This window comes from Phodopus roborovskii, unplaced genomic scaffold (genome assembly GCF_943737965.1).
Source record: "Phodopus roborovskii unplaced genomic scaffold, PHOROB, whole genome shotgun sequence".
In the NCBI taxonomy this organism is placed as follows: domain Eukaryota; kingdom Metazoa; phylum Chordata; class Mammalia; order Rodentia; family Cricetidae; genus Phodopus; species Phodopus roborovskii.
The window spans coordinates 24,997,669-25,015,408 of record NW_026126540.1 but is presented as its reverse complement, the minus strand read 5'-3'; the positions used below and the strand labels follow the sequence as shown (position 1 = coordinate 25,015,408).

Sequence of the window (17,740 nt, the reverse complement as noted above, 5' to 3'; positions counted from 1 at the left end):
TTGTCATCCATATTGATGAAGATTTTGTTGATAGTGATGAAGTTAAACAAATTTCTCTTACCAAATAGTCACAGTAATGCTTGAGGTTTGTATGTGGTGAATTCATATGAACTGAACATCATTTTTTCATTTAATTTTAATTATTATTCCAATGATAAATTATCCATTGGCTTCATCTTTAACAAGACAATACAGTATGTTGTAGTTGCTATAGAAAAACAATCAGGGACTTTTAAAATAATATTAATTGCTCTTATATTTACTCTTCCCTTTTCTCTGTTCTTCAGTTAACTTTGAGCATAAGCAGTACTTCAAATTCTTTAAAGAACCCTCTAGAGTTATTTATCTACTGATGTAACTCAGTTGGTAGGCCTTGTGTGTATGAGGCTGGTGAATTTTGTCCCCAGTGCCACAAGAAAGAGATTCTGTAGAACTATGAATAAGTAAATGAACATTCCAGAGGGAGAGCAGGTGAAAGGCTGTGATAGACAAGAATGTTTCTGGGTCACGCTTCAGTCTGTACAATGGAGTCCTTGAACTCTGTTCCAAGTCAACCTCAGGACTAGGCTAGAAGTGACATTGACTCTGTTACTAACATACTCTTTTCTGTCTTTACTTGGAGATACTGTAATAAAGATAGTTAATAACAAAGAATGACAACAAGCATTTGTGTATTGCAAGACTGATAAAAGCACAACCCATCTTCACCACCCGCTTGCATGTCTTCCAGATTAACTCCAGCACCAGGAAGAACTGGGTGCTTGCGAGCAAGCAGGCCGTCACTGTTTCCTACTTCTACAATGTCACCAGGAGCAACTATCGAATCATCAGTGTTGATGGGGCCAAGGTGGTTATTAACAGCACCATCACCCTGAACATGACTCTCACCAAAAGCCATCAGAAGTTCGGCCAGTGGGCTGACAGCAGAGTCAGCACAGTGTTCGGCTTGGGGTTCTCTTAGGAGTAACAGCTTATGCAGCTTGCAGAGAAATTCCAGGAGGTAAAAGAAGCTGCCAGGCTAGCCAGAGACAAGTTTCAGCAGAAAATCGAGACCTCAGGTTATCATTCCCAAGCATCCAGCATCAATGGGACAGATAATGAGAAGGCCTCACATGCGAGTCCATCCGACACACACCTTAAGTCTGGGAATGACAAACTGAAGATCACTTTGACACAGAGTGAAGAAGTGAGAGACTGAGCTGCAGACCCTGCGGGAGAACAGCGCTCTGCTGACCACAGCCCTGCAGGAGTCGGTGGCCAGTGCCGAGCAGTGGAAGAAGCAGCTCTCCATCTGCCAAGAAGAGAATGACTGGCTCTGCAGCAAGACTGAGCAGCAGGAAGAACAGTGCCCCGAGATAAACAGGGTGAAGAACAGATGAAGAGCAGGATTGAAGAGCTAGAGTCAGAGCTCCGAGAAAAAGGAGGTGGAGTTGAAAGGTCTCTGAAAACGAAGTGAAATCACACCTCAGCTCATGTCAGAGTGTGATTATGTCTCTGAGAAATTAGAGGCGGCACAATCAAAACTTGGATGTTGTTGATCCCTCCTGGAAGGCATCACCCTCCCTGTGGAGTGTGTGTGTGTGTGTGTGGGGGGCGGATAGGAGGGTGGTCAGGGGGCATGGGAGGGAGGGAGAGGGAACTAGGATCCATATGTAAAATAATAAAAAATAAATAAAAAAGAAAGAAAGAAAGAAAAACAAAACAAAAACAGGAAACCTTGAAAGACAAAGTGCAGTCTCTAAAGACAGACATCTAGAAGAGTAAATACCGACAGTGCCACCTGAAGGGGGAGTTGAAAAGCTTCCTTGAGGTGCTGAATGGAAGATCGATCACCTCCAGGACTTCCAGTGTTCCAGTGAGAACTCTCCAAGTTAGGCACAGATAACTAGGCTGGGCAGAGAGAGCCTATCTAGGTCATGAATTGCGCACGCCCGCACGTGTGTGTGTGTGTGTGTGTGTGTGTGTGTGTGTGTGTGTGTGATAAAGTAGGCATAGGACATTCTCCATGTGTGTTGCGTCTGTAAATGTCGGTGTGTTCTGTCTGTCTCCAGACCAGTTGTGCTGTCCACTCACTCCTCCAGAATAGAAAATCTTGCTTCTCTGGCCTTGTGAGGTTGTGGACAACTGGGAGCTTCTGAGTCAGGAATCCAGAACTTGGTCTACCTTAGACATTTACACAGTCAGGACAAGGATGCTTATATCTTTTTAAAAGGCCATTCCAATCCTGTGAACTGGGGGAGGGGAGAAGCATTTTCTTATCCAAGTATCAATATACTTTACAACAGGCCACTGGACACCTTCTATTGAGCATCCAGGGTGTTTCTCTTTGGCAAATTCTAGGCCACAGGCACATGAGGGGAGTGTCTTTTCCCAGTATACATTTTAATGCTTTAGTAGATGTATCTGACCATTTGGCATTATAACACAACATATCATCCACAAAGTTCACACTCAAGGATGACATAATGGACTCCCCCCCCAAAAAAAAGTGTCAAGAAAGACTTGCAGTGTTCTGAGTAAGTTTACTATTTTGTGTTGGAGCACATTCATAGTTATCCTTGGCTGCATGTGGCCCTCAGGCTGTAGGTCAAACATACCTACTTGAAAGGAACCACTTAGTGGAGACTTATCCAGAGGAAGAAAACCCAGAAGTTTTGGGGGTGTGCCTACAGACTGGAAATCACTTGTACCCACTGTGCTCCCTCTCCCCCTTGAGTTGTATGGTTAAGACAATGTTCCCTTCTTTCCTTCCTCCCTCCCTCCCTTCCTTTTTTCTTTTCTTTTTGTTGTTGGTTGGTGTTTTTTTTTGTTTTTGTTTCGGAGCATATGCTTACACTGTGGGAACAGATGCAGGAGGGTGCCTAGCACAGTGCTGAGTATACAATAGGTGCTTAATAAACATTTGCTCAATTAAACATAAAAATACAAGTATTAGGTATTGATAAATTCAAAACAGAATCTGGATTGTCCTTCTCCTCCCAAGATATAAACATACCTATGCCAGCCAGATTTCTTATTTGAAAAGCAAGTTACATCCTGATGTGGAGAACCAAACTGTAGACATGAAAATCTGTTGACAACAGTTTATTAAGCTCTAAGGTAGCAACTTCTGGTGATTCTTTTTCCTAACTGTTGAATTTGGACCTAGTTGGTTCTTATAGTTATGTCTCTATTCCTGTGAAAAGACACCATGACCATAGCAACTCTTATAAAAGCAAAACATTTAATTGGGGCTTGGCTTATGGTTTCAGAGGTTCAGTCCATTATCATCATGATGGGGAACATAGAAATGTTCAGGTAGACATAATTCTGAAATAGTGGCTGACAGTCCTACATTTTTCAGGAAACAGGAAGTTGACTGGGACACTGAATGGTATCCCAAGCATAGGAGTGGCCTGCCCGCCACTCTCCCTAAAGACACACTTCCTCCAATAAGCCATATCCACTCCAACAAAGCCACATTGCCTAATAATGCCACTCCCTGTGAGATTATGGGGGCCAATTACATTCAAACTACCACATTAGTTTTTGGGAAAATGTCATAAATTATTGTTTTTCTAAGAATATAATTAATGTTGCTGACTGATTGATTGATTTGTGATGTGAGCAGCTATATTCTATTAACTGTTATCTGTTCTCTATTCATAAATACAGAAATGAATACCGAAACACATACACACACATAGAGGGAGGGAGGGAGGGAGAGAGAGAGAGAGAGAGAGAGAGAGGGAGGGAGAGAGAGAGAGAGAGAGAGAGAGAGAGAGAGAGAGAGAGAGAGAGAGAGAGAGAGCAAGAACACATGCTACTCTTGTGCTGTGCTGATGAGAGTCCCTGCAGGTTACATGTCCACCTCCAGAAAGCCAAGATGAAAATCAACAGCAGGACCAAATGAAGGGATATTTCTTTTATTCTCCCTCTCCTGCCTTAAAATGTAACTCAGGAAAGAAAAACCTGCCTAAAAGGGGAAGAGTTAAGAGGTCACTCCAGTCAGTTCTTATTAGCCCTGCAGGAGAGACTATTTGAAATGAAGGCTTCTGTTGAGTTAAATGGATTAGGCTGAGGTGGTGGTGATGGTGGTGTGTGTGTGTGTGTGTGTGTGTGTGTGTGTGTGTGTGTGTGTGTGCGCACATGCATGCGCGTGTGTGCTCGTGCCAATTACAGAGGATGAGAAATGGACTCATATCTGTTCATGGAATGCTTGTGTTGCCAAAACACCCCTTTCTCCCACCTCTCAATTCATATAGGCCACTTATAAATTTTGAGCTTATATTTTGAGGAATATTTGTAGGAAGCATTTGCTTCTTGAGCTGTTGATTCACCTACTACTGCTCCTATGAGTCCTCCAGACCCAGATCTCCGGCAGTCACTGGTTGTATGGCAGTTGTGGAAATCCCCACCAATGCCTATTACCCTAAAGCCTTGATAGCAGGACTGGGGTCTTTGGGACTCAGGTTATCCACAGCAGTTGCATCAGGACCATAGAGGAGCTCCTGGGAATACATTCAGAGCTGGGTGAAGGTGATGACTTTGGAGAATTGCTTAGGGGTAAAACCTTAAAGGTTTCATTAGCACCTCATCTCAGAAAGATCAAGTTAGCATCTGCTCAGATGTATCAAATATTATCCAAGTACTTTTCTTTTTATTTTAAAGAATATTATGTAGATAATATATGATTAAAGCAAACAAGTAATGAAAAGTAAAACCTTTTCCCAGGACAGCTGCTTTATGAAGATTCTTGCACTCTAGGAAAATAAGCAAGTTTGTGCCTGTGCATCATACATTTACATGACCTTGGCCAGGCCCTTAGCTGCCTTCAGAGACCCAGTCCATGGAGACAGTAGTGACTTGACCAACACTCACATTGTAAGGATGGAAAAATTTAGCCCAATTTTCCCTAGACTCTGCCCCCTAGCAGTGAGTAGGCAAAAGGTCATTCTTGACTGTTTTACAACAGGGTGGGTTACTGACAGCACCTGTGAGTGAATGAGAACAGGAAATGAGCCGTGCCACACTACCTAGGAGCCCCAGTGAATGCGGACTTCCTGGGCAAAGCGCGGGCTTGGATAGTTCAAATTGATTGGTCCACATTGGATGCTATTGAGATGATTGGTTTGTAATGTGTGGGCTTTGTTGTAACCCTATAAAAGCTGTCTGAACCCTGTACCAAGGGTTCCCAGTCCTGTACCCCACGTGGATTATGGCTGCGGACCCCAGTGCACTGGAATATAAAATACTTCATGCTTTTGCATCAAGACCGCTTCTCGTGAGTGATTTGGGGGGACCGCCTTTCCTGAGTCGGGGTGTGAGGGTCCACGCCCTCCGTGGGTCTTACAACATTGCCTTGGGCTTAGGTCTGTGGAGTTCTGGGGCTGACTCCTTTGCCTGGACTTCTCTGTGTGCTCCATCTTCTACCTATCCCCTTCGTTTATTCATTCTCACCTCATCCCTGCCCTCTACCCTGTGAGTTTGGACAGAGAAGTTTCTTTGGTTTCAGGCTAGGCCTCCTTCTGTGGTATCAGAGCACAGGAGGCTTGTGCAGAAGGTGCCTTCCTTTGGACTGGCCTCTGAGCTCTGCTGTGGCTCTTAGTAGAAAAGATGGAGACTTTCACACAGCAGGTCGATGCTGCTGCTCATGGTATACATTGATGTTCATCCCACCCAGAGTGGCCCTATGGAGAGCTCTCAAGTGGCCCCTTTCTGTTTCATCTATGAATATGATAAAACCACTAAGACACACCCTTTTCCTAGGCTGGGCACCTCTGGGTAGCCTGGACATTCCAAGGAGGCAGCCACTGGATTGAAGATTCTGGAGATCCAGGTATCAGTGTTTTTATCCCAATTAATGGAACAATTATGAGGTGTCCATCCTCTCCTTCGACCTATTTCAAAAGAAGGCAAAAGGAAGAGAGATCATTTGCTGATAGTGGGGCAGATAGCTTAGTAAAGACCTTGAAGGAAGCATACTCAGGACTTCCTGACTTACGGTCCATGTGAGATGGAAAGTAATGGTTAGTCAAGATGATGCCACTCACCATCCACCTAATGGCCAGGACATGGAATTTTTATGAATTAAACTGAGCAAAGGAGTTTCTTTTAGAGAATTAAGACCTATATAGATTCTGATGGACATATCTTCAGGATTTAGACAAATGATTCTGGAACAAAGTGTTTTTCTTGTCAAAAAAAAAAAAAAAAAGTCATAGAGGAGACTTCGGAAGTGCAATCAATGATTGCTTTTTTTTTCTCTTTCCTTCCTTTCTTTCTGCCCTTCTTTCTACCCTGACCTTCCCTGCTCTCTCTCCTTCCCCCACCCATTCCTACTTCTTGTTCATGCAGGTCCAATTTAGTCTTTTCATTCTCATATTATAAGGTCTCGCAGCCCCCCAAAAAATCCCACTGAGCTATGAATAGTTGGTCAATTTGGAAGGCAGGTCTTTATGTTACCACTTTTACATTCCTAAACAATGATGGATCACGTAGGAGATGAATCTTTGTTGAATTAAATGAAAAGCTCCAAGAAGACTGAGATCATGTGACGGAAAGACAATGAATGAGAAATTGGAGACCAGTAAGAACAAAGCCAGTGCCCCAGGGAGTTGGCTTACAGTAGGGATTCCATGGGTACATTCCTTATGTTTTTGCCCCATCTCTGAACTTCTGCAGTTAAGAACCACTGCCATAGGTGAGGTTGTTCCTGGCTCCAGTATTTCTATGCCTCTCTTGTCGAAGCAGCTCTTCTTTGCTCTGTGCTTCAGGAGCCCCAAGCAATGCTGCCTAGGCCCCTGGAGTGGCAGTCCCTGTGGTTTGAGGAACTTTTTCAATGGGATATTCATAAGGTCTCATAGGCTGGAAGTCAGAGGCTACAGAGACTGGAGACTAATTTGGGATTCTAGAATAGAGCATGGAAGAACTGTTATCTGATTCTCCTCAGAAAGGCATGGATGCCTGAAGATGTACTGACCCACTTCTTCTGGGTTCTTAGTGTGACCCCAGGAAGAGTTAACTTGTTACAGTTAACTTATTGAGCTCTCCAGAGTAGAGCTTGGGTGTTAGACTTGATAAGAATTCAGGAGTTAGACAAGAAGTGATCTGGGTTTAGGAAAACACCCCTGAAAGTCCTATGAAGAAATGGATGAGGCCAGTCATTTCTGCAAACACAGGGGCTCTGAAGCTTCCTATGGAATGGGCTAAACTGATTGTACATAAAGGTCTTACTTAGGACAAAGCTGTGTGAAAGGCACACAGGACCATATAGAGAGCAAACAGACAGATTCTCTATTAGCTTCTATGAATTGACTGTCTATAACTCACTAACATCTCAGTGCCTCATTTTTCATCAGTAAAATGAGTATTAATGTGGTGTTGTACAATTCATTAGTACAATAAGCAAGGCAGTGAGATGGATACACACACACACATATATACACCACACACACACACACACACACACACACACACACACACATATAATCAAAGTCTTAGACAAAAACACTGCTTAATGTTCATGTGTGTGATTCGTTAGTGTCTCAGGGATGAATCCTCAGGTGAATCCTTCCAAACCAATGTTCATCTTAACTGAAGTCCCAAGAAATGGCCGTGACTCCTGGTCTCCACACTTAATATATACAAAAGATCCAGGCACTTTTCAGATTATTTAAGCCCAGAGATGCCAACAGAGGAGAAATACCTATGGCCTCTATCATTTTATTCTATATTTAAAAAAAAGTGACTGTGGAAAAGAAGTAAGTAGTGTACAGGGAGAATTTCTTTCTTTTTTCTTTTGAGGCAGGGTTTCTCTGTAGCTTTGGAGCCTGTCCTGAAATTCACTTTGTAGACCGGTCTAGCCTCAAACTCACAGAGATCCATCTGCCTCTGACTCTGCCTCTGCCTCCCCAGTGTTGGGATTAAAGGCATGCACCACCACTACTGCCCATTGAGGATTTTTATTAGATAAGGGTTAAGGAAAAATGAATAATTCACAAGACGATTCAAACACTTATGCAATTGTTACCAAGCTTGGGTTACACTGTATGCCCCTATCAGGTCCAGACACCCACACACAATTAACCAATTAAAAAAGCCAAATGTCAAAAAGTGGAAGGCAGAGGAAGGATATTTATTTAACATGGTCACACTGGATAGAGCAACAAAGAGGCCCAGCAAAATTGTCTGTCTCCTCCATATGGTCAGGTTGAATTTTACATGGGTGCTGGGGGATCTGAACTCATGCCTTCCTGCTTACACAGCCGGCAATTACCAATGGAGCCATTTCCCTACCTCTTTTAAACTGTATTATCACTCTAAATATTTGGAACTCTATTTCATATTACTAAGTGATGCCTTTTCTTTTTCTTATCCAGGTTCACCTTCCCCACTTCTGTGCCTGTTTTAAAACAGGGGCTTCTAATTGTGTGGAGAAAAAAAAATCTTGTCCTGTTTCTGATTCAAAACATTTAAGATCCCAGAATATAGCAGTTGGGGAGCTACCAAAGGGGGCTTAAATATAACAGTTGGGGAGCTACCAAAGGGGGCTTAAGTCTTACTAGAAGTAAGATGGGTCAACACAGAGGACCCTGCTCAGAGAAGAAGGTGGAAATAAATCTGCCTTTAGTTTTGGGGTTCCCATTCTGTTTTCCCTTGGGTCTAGTAGATACAACTTAAAAAGCAGTTAACAGTTTCTGCCTGCATGGAGGGAAAGAGATGCTAGTGGCCAAGTGCTCACCTGATGAGTTGTCCCAAGAGCTTCTCTTCCTGCTTGGGTTTCATAAAGAAGGGCTCATCGTATACTATGGAGTTAGTCATTGACATCACTGAGACCTGACATAAATGTTGAGATTTTCTCATAACTATCCCTAGTCATAATATCTACTATTTTCAGGAAAGCAGGAACTCATTGGTTTAATGACAAAATGGGTAAGAATTAAAAACAATCTATTAAGAGCAGAAATATTAGAAATAATTCATTTGTAATGAACACATAAGGCAAAACTTACCACATGGTTTACAAAATAGATTCTCGTTTATCATTATTTTGCTCCTGATACTAAAAACAACACCTGGCACACACATTTCTAGAATTTCAAGTAGACCTGGGATGGTGGTGAGGTAACCTTTTGCTGGGAACCAATCAGCTTCAATGGAATGCAGCTGGAAGATCTGTCAAGGGGCCTGTCATGCTCGGAGAGCATCACCGAGCGCGCCATCTAGTGCTGATTTAGGGAATGAGCGCTTAGCGCCTCAAACTCAGAGGGTATTTAATCACTGTATTTTTTCACAGTCTATACATTAGGTGATTCCAGTTGCAGGAGTGGCACAGCTGGCAAGAACGCTGGTAAAAGCCAAAATCGTGAGAAGTGAACCTTCTATATTTGGTAAGGCTGTGGTCCAGAAGGGTGTGGCCAGTCTCCTCAGCTTTTTTTCTGTTCTTACACCTCTTTGGCCTGATGGTGTAAATACAGAGGTGTGAAAACAGAAAGTCCTGAAGATTAGTTCCTGGGAATCAGAAAATATTGGAGAGAGTAGTTAATAAAAATTATGCTGTAAATTGTTTATGAGATTCAGAGTTTAATACTGGGCCACACATGTGAAGAGTTTGATAATTTACAGATATTCTGTTTTCCAGTCTCAGGCTCACAATAGTTTGCATTCTCTGGATAGATTAGAGAAGCACTTCAAACACTTGAAATTTCATTTGTCGGATATGGGCTGGAACCTGTACAATGTTTATTAATCCAATTTATTGGCTGTTATAACAAAATATAAAAATTTTCTATAGGATTTTAAAAAGACCACAAGTTTTGTTTAAAATTTTAAAAATGTTTAAACTGCAAACCCTAATTACTTGGAATAATAATATCAACTCAGACATAAAAAGGACAATTAGTAGAAAGCAGTCTATGGGACAGATGCGGGGGTTACAGATGAAGACTTTAAAACAGCTATTGTGAAGATTCAAACAAACCATTATGATAATAAACAAAACCAAACAATTCAGAAAGATGTCCAGGAGAACCAAATGGAGATTCTGGAACTGAAAAACCTAATAATTGAATTTTTAAAGTTACTGGACAAATTCAGTAGTAGAATAGAGATGGCAAAGTAAAGAGACAAAAGAATTTGAAAATGAACCAAAGAAACAATCCATTCTGAGCAGCAGAGGAAAAACAAAATCAGGAGCATCAGAGACCTGTGGGACAACTGTGCAAAGTCTGTAGCTTATGCCATCAGTTTCAGAAAGAGGTGACCAATGCAGAATTAAAAGAACACTCAACAAAAGCAGGACTGAAGCCTTTGACTTTGAGTGGACGATGTCAGCACATAGACAAAGAGATGCCGTTACAAACCTCTATAGAAACTTGAGCCAAAGAAATCACCTTGGACACAGCCAGAAAAAACAAAACACAATAAAACTGATGAAACACACACACACACACACACACACACACACACACACACACACACACACACACCAGTGACTTCAGACATCTATCAGAGGTCACAGAGGCCTGAAGGAAACAACACACTGCCTTCAATGTTCTGCTGGAACCTATGGTGACAGCAGTCACTAAGAATCCTGCCAGACTGAATCACCAGATTTCTGTTGGTGTCTCCGAGTTCAAGGTCTTCTCCCCGACCCTTATATTTGGCTGCTAAGATCATTTTATTCAACCATTTTGTTACTCAAACATTTAAAAATCCATTAGGATAGCTATACTTTATTCTATGGGTGTTCTAGGAAAATGCTTCATTCACAAGGGACTAATAAATGGTAGGCTTCCATTACATGGTCTTGTTTGCTTTTAAGCTAGGAAAGATTTAAATGCAAAAAGTGATGCCAGTAGAGGTGAAGTGACCACTCCAAAGCCACACGTGAAAATTCTTGCAAAGCCAGAGCTGGAACCTGGATTTCTGAACCCTGCTCCAGGGTTGTATCTTACAGGGTTTGAGACGCAAACAAGACTGCTTATTTCCTTGCAATGGATAAGGGATGGATGAAGTGAAAACACTTGTTCTGATTTCCAGCTGCCTCCAGCTTGGGTTCTCAATACACCTGCCTTGTCTCTACTGTTCAGGGAAGGCCCTCCTCCTGGTGGAGTCACACAGCGTTCCCCTCTCTACTTTCTCATATCCTGCTGCAGTTGTAATCCCTGTCTCACCCGAAGTAGCCTCGCCAGAAGCACTTTTCCCCGTGTTCTACCAGCTCTGTATTTCTCTTTTGACTGTTAAACTCTTGTGTCTACACAGGAAGATGAACCTCTCTTGCAGTCAGAGCTATGCAAGCCACTCTCTGTTAGGCCCTGGGCCTGCATTAAGATGTGTCAGTAGACGGCTCTAGAAGAGTGACTAAACCAGGGACAAGGAGGGGTATAATCATCCTTCTTAATTCCTCCTTGTGAGTTTTAAAATAAAAATCACTTTATTGTAAAGACATTGCAAATAAAAAGCATTGCAAGCGTAGATTAACATAGCCATTCAAATAAGCACTTGCCAAGATGCAGAGTCTATGCATCTCTGAATTATAATAGCCATTTTGAAGTTGCACCCTTTGAATTTTAGTGACCCTTGAGGTCAGGTCTACTGGGGAATGCTCTTCATAAGAGGGAACAGAACCTGAGCTAGGGGTGAGTGAGCTGCTGAGGGGCATTGATAACTCTAGTCACAGAGGTTGGAGTCCTAGTAGGGGCCACCTCTGGCCTTAGCAGTACAGTTATTCTTGTGTTTTTGTATATGTTACAGGTTGAGACATGTTGGGAAATATTTATTTGCAAATATGTGAGTCTAAGGAATGACAAATACTCTTTTAACAGACTCTCTTTCATTTGCTATCAATAGTTGGGTAAAATGCTTGAAATGAGGGTTGAGACTCTTGTTGGTGTGGAGCACTGTAGATAGTCACTGGCTCCCTTTTAAGGTTGATGAGTCTGGTTAAGGTCAGCTCTGACTCATTGGCTTCCATATATAGCTTGTCTTCTCTATGTTTGATATGATTTCTAGGATTCTATCTTGCCACCTGGACTATGGCCTCAGTGTGTGAATGATCACTGACAAAGGTATTCCTTCCAAACCACTGGCATCTAACTTAGCAAAAGAGAATTAAAAAGTGTATTATGGACCTCTCCTTCTTCAATAATTTGATTCCTTGCCTAGTCAACATCTGATGGGAAGGCAGAAGAGCAGCAGGCTGTTGTTAACAGAGAAGAAGAAAATAATCTGGGTCACTGCAGGAAACTGGAATATGGAAGTTTCGCATTCAGACTAAGAGGTGACTGTGTGAAGATGATGAATGGAGAGTCTGATGGATGTAGAATCTCATTAAAGCCAGTTGCCGGCACCATCGTGGCTTCCAAGAAAAATACCCATTTGTTACCTTGAACTTCTGGTCCCACCCTGCCTCCAACTCCCAATTGTTAAAATGACAGGTACATAAAACCACACAAAACATTTTAGGAATCAAATGTAGGAGTGCAAACAAACTAAATAAGCAGTCCACCAACTATATTACTTTTCAGTGTTCCCATATGTTTTTTAAATTCTTGTCTGTATCATTTCCTTATTTCATGTAGACATTTGTTTTGCATTCTTTCTGAATCCCTGCAAGGGTAACTTTTTTGACTTCATGAAGTGTTCCTAGAACCATCCTTTAAAATGCCTCATCTGGTTTTTCTTCACTCATTCTCACTAATAATCAATACTGTGGAATTGATATTTGGTTTTCCATATTTTTTAAATGTTACCACACTGAGATTTACACCTCTGGGTTAATTGTATTGACTGGATTTTCTGTTGACTATATTCTTTCAATTGAAGTATTTGCAATAGTTAAGTGGGGCTAGGTTATGGTAAAGTAGAAATATACAGTTAACTCTTCAGTGCTATGCTTAGGATGCCTGGACTGGCCTGTGTGTTTCTTTTAAAATAGAATATTAACTTCAGAAGTGAAAGTGTAAATGTCATGTTAGCTAGCTTTAAAAAATGGTCTCTTTGAAGTCAACAGCTATTGGAAGTTAGAGAAGGATAAGATAAGATGGGGTACAGTAAGGTATTAGTTACTAAGATTGGAATGGAAGGGGACAGGGTAAAGATAGAGGTTACCATTAAATTAATTGAGGGGAAAAAACATGTTGGGCAAGACATCTGTAAGGGGACTTAGGGTAACTTTGGGATCCACAGAGTTTAAGATTATTCAAATTTTAGAAAGTTGTGCCTACAATATATGAGAAACAGGGATGGGGAGATCAGGAACATGAGAAAGGATGGGAGTGAGAGAGTAAGAGTACCAACTATAGGAAGAAGTAGAGTATGAAATAGCAGATTAGGTGGGAAACCTACAGAACAATCAAACAACCTGACCAAGCAAAATACAAATTAAAGTATGTCACACTATTTTTTTCCTGTAAACATGAAGATTAAAAAAAGGGGAACTTAAAGAATAGCAATAACAACAAAAGACAAATTCAATTACATTACAAACAAACCATTTGGGCCAGTGAGAGGGCTCAGCGGGGAGCAGTGCTTGTTGCTAAGCCTGGCAACCTGAGTTTGATTCTTGGGTCCCACTTGGTAGTTGAGACAAAGTTAACCTGTAAGCCCCATTTTCCTGGAATGCTGGGAGCTGTAGTTCCTGGGAAATAACAAGCCATATGTTTTCACTCTCCTAAACAAGTCTGTTTGATCCATCTGCACTGGGTTTACTTGATCACATGTGGGCAGGAGGTACACAGGCAGGAAACAACGTCAGGATATATGTGTGTCCCTGATTGGATCTGGTGATAAAAGCAATAAATTGTGGTGTTTTTCGTTTCTTTTTCTTTCTTTATTTTTTATTTTTTGGATGTGTGTGGGAAGTTCTGTTTTTAAGTCCCTGTAAAGTGTGACTAGTAGCCATTTCCTTGGAACTCAGGTGTGGTTCTATCAACCTAGGTCCATCAACCTAGCCAGTGTTTAACTAAAGCTTACTTCAAATTTGGCTCAAAATTGTGGGGCTCTTTTTTCTCTAGAAAACCTTAGGACTAACAGTAGAAAGAGAGAAATGACTTCAGCAAATTGTCATTTGACCTCTATACATGTTCATTCGTACCCAAATAAATAGCTAATTGTAACAAAAATCACTAGTCAATATGTCTTCCTTTCTTGCTTGATTAGGTTTCAATTCTTTCCTTCCATGTGATGTTTCATGTAGCAAATGGCATTGACGGGGAAGCTGTGGTTTGCAGTTCTATTCCAAACTCATTACAGCAGATTTAGGGTGTATATTGTATAGTTTAGATCAGCTTCACTGTGTGTTGAATCTCTGGCACAACTGCACTGGGTTTGGCACACATCCCCTGTGATGTACTCTCTGGCTTCACAGTGCTGTGTGAGCATAGGAACAAACAATCTCCCCCCATGTAAGCAAAATATTCATCTACATAAAATGAAAATAAGTTATAAAAACATTTAGTGTTCACACAGCAATCACTGCTATATACCTAGCAGAATAAAGGATAAGGGTCATATAATTAATTCAACAGAAATGCATTTGACAATATTCAGAATTATCTCATGTTGAAAAAAAAGAACAATTTTAATATGGAAGGAATGTACCTCAACATGACAAAAAAAAAAAAAACAAACATAACAAGACTACATCCAATAGCAGTCACAGTAGTTCAGCTGGAAGCTTCCCCATGGGATTATATAGATGCAGGGTTTGTTGTGGTGATATATTATTTGTGATTTATTAAAGCTTGCCTGAGGAAACAGAAAGCAAAGTCAGCCTCAAGCTATAGAGGTCAGGCAGTGGTGATACACACTTTTAATCCCAGCAGTCAGAAACTAGGAGGTGGTAGCACACACCTTTAATCCTAGGACTCAGGATTAAGAGGTAGATGGATCTCTGTGAGTCCAAGGCCACCCAGATATACATAAGACTGATCCAGTCCTAAAGAGAAACAGCTCACACAGAAATGATCTCTGAACAGATCACACAGAATTGAAGGTGTGTGGCCTCAGCCTTCAATCCCAGCATTAGGGAGGTATATAAGACAGGAGCATCCATTTTCCAGCCACAGTGAGGATAAGAAGACATGGAAGTCTCTGGATTCTTCAGCCATGAGGAGATATTATGGTCTGATGTCGGTGGAGCCAGAATCAGCCCTCTCAGGTGAGGTAGAGTGAGAGATAGTGGCTTCACTGCTTTGTTTCTCTGATCTTCATCTTGAAGTTTGAACCCCCAATTATCAGTCTCTGGGTGTTTTATTTAATGTGTTATAGTTTGTGAGTATACCCCTTAAGTGATAGAGAGACCGAGTCACAGAGAAGTTAACATGCTTTAGGTCACACAGCTACTATATGGTATGGAATCAAACCTAGGCAGTCTGTTTCCTGGCCTTATAACCTCTATTTTTTTTCCAGGCTCTTTTGCTCTAGGGATTGGCAGATTCCTTTTGTAGCTAGGAATGGAGCTAAACCTTGTGCAGCTGTAGACTTGGCAGAATTCCCAGGTTGCTTTACAACACAAAAATTCTACACCCACCTATGCTGGCACCTCCATTGGCTCTACTACACCAAAGGCCAAGTGAGTGTTTGTGCTCAATCCAAGGGGAGGGCATGTCTAGCACCCAGGCTGGGATGACTCACCTAGGTGTGTGGTTGTGCTGTGGCACTCCCTGAAGGCTGAGACCTGACTGGACATGAGAGGGGGTGCTTAGTTCAGGGCTGTGGCCTCTCCCCATGTCTCCTACATCAATCACCAACACAAGAGAAGTACCCTGTCACCTCCTCAGAGGGAAATCAGCAGCATTCAGAGAAACAAGTGGAAGTGTGTAAGCAGAGTGGGAGGAAGATAAGCACAGGGATACATTCTGGAGCATTCAAGGGCCTGCATTCAGTGTTCATCAGAATTGCTGTACTGTTCTCATGGAATGAGAAATCCCAATTTTATGCCTGAAGTTTTTCATCTTGACAGCACATGCCCATTGCGACAAATTATTTCCAGATAGTTATGACCAATGACTGGCATATTCCAGTCCATTTTCTTTATGTCTTCAGATGGTGGATCTGAAGTGACAGTAGTTATTCTACCTGACACTTACAGGAACCAGAGCCATCCAGATCTTCATCTTAGGCTGAGTTCACCTGACTCCAGCCTGAGAAATACCCAGTCAAGAATACCCTGATCCCAGAGTATGGCAGCTGGGAGGCTCTGTGGTCTCCAGAGATGACGAACTGACTGTGTCTGCTAGAGACAGAACATAAAGGTAGATGAGTATCAGGCCAGGCTGGATGCCTGCTGTGGCTGTCACCTCCCCTATCAGGTCTCTGGCTCACCCAGGACTAGTCCCAATTCTCCTATACAAGATTCCCTGGGTGGGCTTTTTATCCATTCTGACCCAATGCCCCTTGTCCTCTTGTTCCTACACCAGTCTTTAATCAGGTCGAGGGTTTGGGGCAGCCCAGGTCGGTTCTGAGCACAGTAGACAGCACAGCTGCATCTTCAGAGGAGGAATAGGTGAGAAGGGCGGCATTTGAAGAAGTCTGGAAAATGGATTTGTTTTATGTAGGACTGCAGTGAAGTTAGTTTCTTGACATAGGATTACAGAAAGAAACACAGCACTTCTAGAGGACATTTGTCCAGAGCCTGATCTGGAGCAGGCACCATCTTCCAGATGGGTGAGAAGAGTGATCTTGGGTCTGTGTTAGCGTTGCCTTGGGCCTGGCAGTGTTAGCTGTGTTGCTGTTGACTTGTGTCTGCTGAGCCTGCAGAAACCTGCCAAAACCCACAGAAGCCCATGGGAGCCTGGGCAGGCTGGCCTTTCTGAATTCCCGGCAGGGGTAGGATTTCTAAGGGGAAGGGAAAGAAGAGTAATTTTCAATGTATATATTAATGTGTTTAATCCTATTAAATCCTGTTAAAGAGATTTCACAAATCTTTTAAAGCTCAATTTACCCTTATCAGATGGAGAATAGAAAGTGCCTAGAAGAGATACAACTAAAAGTTAAAAGCAATACATGGAGGCTTGTGGATAGGATGGGCATTTATCAGAGGCATCTGAGTTAGTGCATGAAGACAGCTGTAGGGCAGGGCAGAGCAGAGCTGCAGAACCCTGGGACAGACTGCTTATAGGACCTCTCCTTCTCTCACAGGTCAGCATTTGTCTACCCCTAGCAAACTTCTTCCAGCTAGGCTCCCAGCCCTACTCCTGCAGCTCCGGTCATTCTAGTCAAGGGGTTGTAACCACTGCAAAGAGCAGTCACAACCATTGCTGCCAAGGATCTTCTTGCAACAAAGTTACCAATGTGAACTACTCTGGAGGCACTACTGCAGACTACAGCTCCCACTGCTGTGCCTACACTTCTGTGCAGGCTCTTGAAACTGCATCTCCCCTAAGCCACTGTTGCTACCTACAAAAAGCCTGCCTGGCTCCAGTTGGGTTTGGACTGTTACACCTGCTGTGACACCAACCTGCTAGCCTGTGGCCACTTCAGTTACCCTACCTATCCATGGATCAGTGGATCGGCATTATCTTGGCGGGTGTGCTGCAGGGGGAGCACTTGGAATTTTAGAAAGAAAAATGGGGCTGGTGAAAATCAAACATGAAAGGAATACCAGAGCTAATAGGAATAAGAAGGCGAATTTATAAGTGTGGCCTGAGAATCTGAGCACTGGACTATCAGCCAGAGGAAACTGACAGGTGGGAACACAAAAGGGCACTGTGAGTTGGAACCCTGGGTGCTCCAGCACAAAGATGATGAGCCCTCT

The 17,740-nt window shown here is 42.4% G+C and overlaps 1 pseudogene; it reads left to right on the top strand.

Annotated features, from left to right (window-relative positions):
• Nucleotides 1–691: 691 nt before the first annotated feature.
• On the top strand, nucleotides 692–12,372 carry LOC127232939 (homer protein homolog 2-like; annotated as a pseudogene).
• Nucleotides 12,373–17,740: the final 5,368 nt, after the last annotated feature.